Here is a 7,795-nt window from a genome sequence, read left to right as displayed (position 1 = left end):
CAATACCTGAAATGCAAAAGTACATTTCTCAAATGACAACAATCAATACGATTACAATTTTGAGCAAAAATAATTTTTATCAGTTTAACCATTATACGGAATGACGAAAATGTGACTAATATTTCATTGACTAAAAAAACCTGACTAAAATGCTCATACATTTAATTGAATAAACAAAAACAGGACAAGTTTGTCTAAATATTATAACTAAAATGTACATTTGAGTAAGTGTATTCTAAATGTACAATATCAAAATCCTCTCGAATTTGTAAATGGGGATTTTTGGAACAGGTCAAATGCAGATAGAACCTTCTAATTCTAAAAAGTCATTTTCCACTTGGAATTATAAGGTTCTATCTTGCGAAACATTAATTGAAGCAACAATTTTCAAGAAATACAAACAGTTTACTTATAATTTGTTTTAAAACATAAAATTAGTGTTGTAACATTGTGTCGACATGTATAAGCAAGGTAAATTTAATGCTTTCCATGACGTGTATTTCATATTTTAGGACAAATATATATTGTTTCTTGTTGCGTGTGATTAGTGAAATGGCAGATGGGAAATGTAGTCCAAGGTAATGTGAAACAGTCTGTGTAGTGTGAGAGTCAATATGATGGAAGGGTGGCAATCGGACAGAAGTCCTCAGACCGGATTCGTGACAATATACTGTATATATATATATATATATATATATACAGTGGGTACGGAAAGTATTCAGACCCCCTTAAATTTTTCACTCTTTGTCTTGAATGGCCCAGCCAGAGCCCTGACTTAAACCCAATTGAGCATCTCTGGAGAGACCTAAAAATGGCTGTCCACCAACGTTTACCGTCCAACCTGACAGAACTGGAGAGGATTTGCAAGGAGGAATGGCAGAGGATCCCCAAATCCATGTGTGAAAAACTTGTTGCATCTTTCCCAATAAGACTCATGGCTGTATTAGATCAAATGGGTGCTTCTACTAAATACTGAGCATTTTTCAGTTTTTCTTTTTTAATAAATCTGCAAAGATGTCAACAATTCTGTGTTTTTCTGTCAATATGGGGTGCTGTGTGTACATTAATGAGGAAAAAAAATTAACTTAAATGATTTTAGCAAATGGCTGCAATATAACAAAGAGTGAAAAATTTAAGGGGGTCTGAATACTTTCCGTACCCACTGTATATATATATACTGAACATTTAAAACTGATATTATTGGACAAGGATCCGACTCTGTCAATGAAACTGATGTAAAGGGAAACAAACTTCTATTTTTTTTTTCATAGGAAATTCGATTCCCACAAATGGTGACCAGTTGCTGTCGCTTCCTGTGCTACTTCTGCAGGATCAGCCGTCAGAATCAGCGTTCCATGTTTGACCATCTCTCATACCTGCTGCAGAACAGTGGCATTGGACTGGGTTGGTCACTTTTTAAAACTTAACTGATACAGATAGCATATTTTTATTATTGTTGGGTCTGTTCACACCAACGATAACTATAACAATAACTCTAATTCTGTGAGCATAGGGAAGTCCACAGCACAGCTATAACGATAACAACACAGAGGAAAGATATCATTGGAATCACTTTCAGAATTATTTTTTTTCCAGCTGATGAATGATAAAAATATTGACAACCAATTGGAATCCACCAGAGTTCAAAAAGCTTGCACATTTAAATGGGTAGACGACATAACTGCAGTGCATGCTTATAATAAATAGAACTCGTCTGTAGATGTGGACGCTAACATGGTTATCATTATTGTTATCGTTCTTAGTAACACTTTACAATGAGGATCCATTTATTAACATTAGTTAACATTAAATAATTAAATACATAATTTCAACATTTACTAATAATTTTTTTAAATAAAAGTTGTATCTGTTGACATTGGATAATTCAATTAACATGAGTAGCCAATGAACAATTGCATTTTTATTAACTAACACTGAAAAAGATGAATAAATGCTGTAAAATTTATTGCACATTGATAGTTTATGTTGACTAATCCTTTAACTAATGTTAACAAATGAGACCTTATTGTTAAAGAATTTCTGTTGTTACAGAAATTTGTAAATAATTAACGCATAGTTCCTTAAAAAAAATCTAAATAATATTAAAATAATACAATTTAGGATCATAATATTACTTGGTTTTGTTTTTTTCGTTTAAAGAATTTCTAATTTTTTGTGTTGCTTTTTAGGGATGCGTGGATCTACTCCTCTGGATGTTGCTGCCGCGTCTTGCATTGACAACAATGAGCTGGCACTGGCTCTGCAAGAGCAAGACCTTGATATGGTAATGCTCTGAACAAATTGTATTTTGTATCTAATGATTTTATGGTACAGTACATTTATGATGTATTACTGCAAAAAAAAAACAACAACAAAAAATAATTGGTTCACTATGCTACTCAGGTGGTGACGTATCTGGCTGGATGTGGCCTTCGGATGTGCCCCATGCTTCTGTCTAAAGGCTACCCTGACATAGGATGGAATCCAGGTGGAGGAGAGAGATATCTGGACTTCCTGCGTTTTGCTGTGTTTGTAAATGGTGAGCATATTTAGTGTAATTCTGTTTCTGACTCCTCTGTTTGAAGGCATTTAGAATGAATTTTTTTGTGTTTGTGTCTCCCCGTGCAGGTGAGAGTGTAGTGGAGAATGCCAATGTGGTTGTTCGTCTGTTGATTCGTCGGCCTGAGTGCTTCGGCCCCGCTCTGAGAGGAGAGGGAGGTTCAGGTCTATTAGCTGCCATCGAAGAAGCCATTAAGATCTCTGAGGACCCTGCCAGAGATGGGCCAACTCCTAAAAAGGACAGACGTTTCATGTAAGACGTTCGGAAGTGAATGCTTGCTGTGTATTTAATATTTTGCTTTCTATTTAAACAATTTGTCATTATATCATGTTATCTATATTCCATTTTTTGCCCCTTGTGATTGATTGACAGGTTTGGAGGGGAGGAGCAGCATGAAGAGAACAGAGTGCATCTTGGAAATGCTATCATGTCATTTTACTCTGCTCTAATTGACTTGCTGGGTCGCTGCGCTCCTGAGATGCATGTAAGTATAACAACTTGAATAATTTATCTGTGAAGTCCATGACAAATCAGAGCCATCTTGAGGTCTCTCGTACCCATTGAAGACCTGGTGGGAGTCATCAGCCTTCCTATTCAGATCCCCACCTTTGGCAAAGGTACACAAAATGGTCACCATGTGACCGTTTCTTATATTAATCTTTATTTTTTCTGTCTGTATTACTCTGTGGTGGAAACAGGCTTCCACCCAACTTCTGTATACTCTTCTCATTTTTCCTGTGCTACTTTTCATAGATGGTCAGATTGTTGAGCCAAAAATGTCAGCGAGTTTCGTGCCAGACCACAAAGCCTCCATGGTGCTTTTCTTGGACAGAGTGTACGGCATTGATAACCAGGACTTCCTGTTGCATGTGCTAGAGGTGGGCTTCCTGCCCGATATGAGAGCTGCAGCCTCTCTAGATACGGTGAGCTTTTAGTATTGTCAGTCATATTTCATCATCTCTTCTTTACCTTTCATAATATATAACATAATATAAACACTGATCTTAATTGTGATGTTCCATCAGGCGGCATTCAGCACCACAGAGATGGCTCTGGCTCTAAACCATTACCTGTGCTCAGCTGTGCTTCCTCTGCTCACAAAGTGTGCCCCACTGTTCGCTGGCACAGACCACCGTGCCATCATGATCGACTCAATGCTGCACACCATCTACAGACTGTCCCGGGGCCGTGCCCTTACCAAGGCCCAAAGGGACGTCATCGAGGACTGCCTTATGTCTCTTGTCAAGTTAGTCCACTCTGTAACGTCTGCACTCAAATGTAGAAATGAAAACATAAAATGTTATTGCTAATCAAGTAATATTTGTGTATTTTAGGTATTTGCGGCCATCTATGTTGCAGCATCTGTTGAGAAGGCTGGTGTTTGACGTGCCAGTCTTAAACGAGTATGCCAAGATGCCCCTCAAGGTATGCAAATATAGTTAGTATAATTAGTTACATGGAATTTTTGTTTCTTGTGCTCATGTTTTGTGCTTTAATTTCATTTAGTTGTTGACCAATCACTATAAGCGCTGCTGGAAGTATTACTGCCTGCCAAATGGATGGGCAAACTTTGGAGTCACATCAGAGGAAGAATTGCATCTCTCTCGCAAACTCTTCTGGGGAATCTTTGAGTCCCTCGCACACAAGGTTTGACAAACATTTAGTCTCAGCAGACAAATTCGAACTGAAATGTCTGTGTGCACTTACACGCCATCTCATCTCTGTAGAAATTTGATGCAGAGCTGTTTAAGATCGCCATGCCCTGCATCTGCGCCATTGCGGGTGCCATCCCTCCAGACTATGTGGATGCTAGCTATTCATCTATGACTGAGAAGAAAGCATCTGTCGACGCTGAAGGAAATTTTGACCCCAAACCAGTGGAGACAACAAAGTGAGAAAATGATCAGCTAGTACAATTACTGTATTCATTTTGCATCTTTGCATTTATAAATGTGCATTGTGTATTTTAATGTATTTATATAGATTTATTTATACAGATTTATGGTAACATTTTAGTTTAGGGACCAATTCTCACTATTAACTACTTGCTTATTAGCATGCGCATTACTAGCATATTGGCTGTTTATTAGTACGTATAAAGCAACTATTATGCCTTATTCTGCATGACCATTTTAATAATCCTACCCCATACCTAAACTTAACAACTACCTTACTAACTATTAATGAGCTGCAAATTAGGAGTTTTTATTGAGGCAAAAGTTGTAGTTAAATAGTTAGTGAAAATTGGCAATCAACAACAGTAATTATTATTATTATTATTATTATTTAAGTACTTTTTAAATATTATTTATATGTTATAATATTAAAATGCTTATATGTTATATAGTTGTATAGTCACATTGAATCAGGGTAAAAAAAAAATCATCCTTATCTGATCACATTTAACCTCATTGATATTAACAGAAAGAATCATTTTGAGGGAGTCAAAAACAGATTTGTATTTGAATGAACAGCAGCAACTGAACGATTGTGTTTCCTTTTTGGTTCTTTGCAGCACCATCATTCCTGAGAGACTCGATGCCTTCATTAACAAATATGCTGAGCACACGCATGATAAATGGGCCTTTGAAAAGGTTAGTATCAGCATTCATGCTCATTTGTGAAAGCCAAATGCATTGTGGGACTGGGAATAGGCTTTGTAACCTTTTGTTTCCATCTTTCAGATCCAAAACAACTGGACATATGGAGAGGTTCTAGATGAGAACAGCAAAACTCACCCCATGCTGCGGCCGTACAAGACTTTCTCAGAAAAGGTCTGAATGGATCTTCTTGGAATCTTCGTCAGTTGGTTGTTACAATTGGTTTTCCAGAATCAACCTGTCTTTTGAATTCTCTCTCTAGGATAAAGAGATCTATCGCTGGCCCATTAAAGAGTCCATCAAGGCCATGCTGGCGTGGGAATGGACTCTGGAGAAAGCCAGAGAAGGAGAAACTGAGAAAATTGAAGTGAAGGCCACCAGGAAGATCTCTCAGACTGCTCAGGTAACAGAGAGATGGTACAAAGAAGATGAAAATATCATGTATGAGCCCAATATCCAAACATATATATGCATCTCCTGCAGGCCACCTATGATCCCAGCCAAGGATACTCTCCCCAGCCAGTGGACCTGACAGGCATGGCCTTGTCCAGAGAGCTACAGGTATATTATTTATATTCATTCAGTATAAAACTGTAACTTTGGTATTCAGAAACCCTTGTGATTGATTCACTTCTCATGTTTCCCTCTGTTCAGTCCATGGCAGAACAGCTTGCTGAGAATTACCATAACACTTGGGGCCGCAAGAAAAAGATGGAGCTGCAAGCCAAGGGTATAATTGATTATTTTATTCAGTGTATCATGTTGACTGCACAAAATAATGTTCAGAATATAAATCCGTGGGCTGTCTCCTAGTTTTTTGTGTTGTTTGTGTTCATAGGTGGTGGCACCCATCCTTTGTTGGTACCATATGATACGTTGACGGCCAAAGAGAAGGCAAGAGACAGAGAGAAAGCCCAAGACCTGCTCAAATTCCTCCAGTTTAATGGATATGCTGTCACAAGGTACCCAACTGATGCCGTACAACAAGAAATTATGTTATAGTGACTAAGGTCTAAAATTACCATTTCTTGTTGCTGTTCTTTGGCAGTAGTTGAAGATCTTTAGGTTTTCTTAAAAATGCTGAAAGCCTGTGTGTTGACTCAATAAACACAACTGTTCTTAGCAATTACACTCTTTACTGCTCAAACACGTTCAATCACAGCAGCTCCGTATACAGGACTGAACTGAACTACACAAAAAACGCGCTAACCCCAAAATGGTGCTCTTCGCACATGCGCAGAAAATAAAACATAACTTAACAATCTCCCCTCTTTTTCTTTTCTTTTTTATGTATAACTAGTTAACATTAGAGATTTAGTTTGAATGACTAAACATTGACAAAACATATGTAAAACATTGTTAAATCCTTTCAGTCTTTAAGATGGCAAACGCCTGTGCTGAGAGCTTTCAGAAGGCCAAGTGCAGATGCCCCCTTTTTTGTCAAGCAGTTAGCTAGCTGCTCTTTGGTGGCTGACCACAAGATCTACTGAAGAGTTCCAGAGTGTATAAGCTCCTTCATACTGCTGATTTCTAGGCGCAGTCTCTTTTCGGTGACAGATTTTGTAGATTTAAGAGCATCGAGAAGGGAATGATTGTCTGTTATACACACAATGGGCAAGTTGTTGCATGAGCAGCCACCAGTGGTAATCTCAGAGTAGAGTGTAGCAAGGAAAACTGCACTGTCAATCCCATCTGCAAGTGCCAAAGTCTCTCCTGCTAAGGTACTCCATACAACTCTCCTGATGTGTTTTGACTGCCAGGATATAGGTGAGAATTTTCCATTTTCTCCCATAAGCATGATGAAATGTCCACCCTGTGTGCCACCATCTGGAAGGTTTCCCATTGAGGAATCACTGTACACAACTAGTTTAACAGAACTGTCTTTCCCTAGGTACTGGAACCTCAAGGTGACCTCTTCTGATTTTAATTTTCTGATTAGTTTATTTGCACAATGCAGGGTCTGAACAGTAGCATGTTTTGTGTTAGATGCCAAGATGGATATGTCACACATTATGTCAGGTCTGCTTTGCCTGGCAACCCACAATATTTGTCCAATCTTTGATTTTAGCATGCCCATCTCAACGTCTGTAAGTGAAGCTTTACACTGTGTTGCTCTGGTGGAGTCCACTGGAATGGGTTGCAGATTTTTTATGTACGTTCCTTGTTGTACGTGTATTTCATCCTCCAGAGAATGTACTTCTATTCCAATATAGCTGAAACTGTCATGCTCTTCCCGTCCAACTTGAAAGGCATCTTTCAATTGAGGAATGATAGTTGTGGAGAATGCATCTGTACCACCCCAAATAAAGTCATCCACATGAGATGCAAGAATCCCCATCACTTTGCAGGAATCATCCAGCCAGTAAAATACTGCTGGATCTACCTTTGACACTGTAGCTCCCAGTTGTTGCATGGTGTCTTTCACCCTATTATACCAGAATAAAGAAGCATCTGTTAGGCCATAAACACATTTTTTTAACTTCCATATAGTTTCTTTGCTCTGCGCTTCTTGTGGTGGGCGAATGTAAATGTCTCTGGTTAACTCTTTACCTTGTAAAAAGGCTGCTTTAATGTCCATGGAGTTTAGCTGCCATTTATTCTGACATATGACTGCCATGATCATTTTTAGAGACTC

At 38.3% G+C, this 7,795-nt stretch overlaps 1 pseudogene; it reads left to right on the top strand.

Moving 5' to 3' along the window:
• LOC107748234 (ryanodine receptor 1-like) overlaps positions 1–7,795 on the top strand; it is a 91,552-nt pseudogene that overhangs the window by 13,739 nt on the left and 70,018 nt on the right.

This window comes from Sinocyclocheilus rhinocerous, unplaced genomic scaffold, assembly GCF_001515625.1.
Source record: "Sinocyclocheilus rhinocerous isolate Xijiao unplaced genomic scaffold, SAMN03320098_v1.1 scaffold199, whole genome shotgun sequence".
NCBI lineage: Eukaryota > Metazoa > Chordata > Actinopteri > Cypriniformes > Cyprinidae > Sinocyclocheilus > Sinocyclocheilus rhinocerous.
The sequence above is the reverse complement of the archived record's forward strand: the minus strand, read 5'-3'. Positions and strand labels throughout refer to the sequence as shown.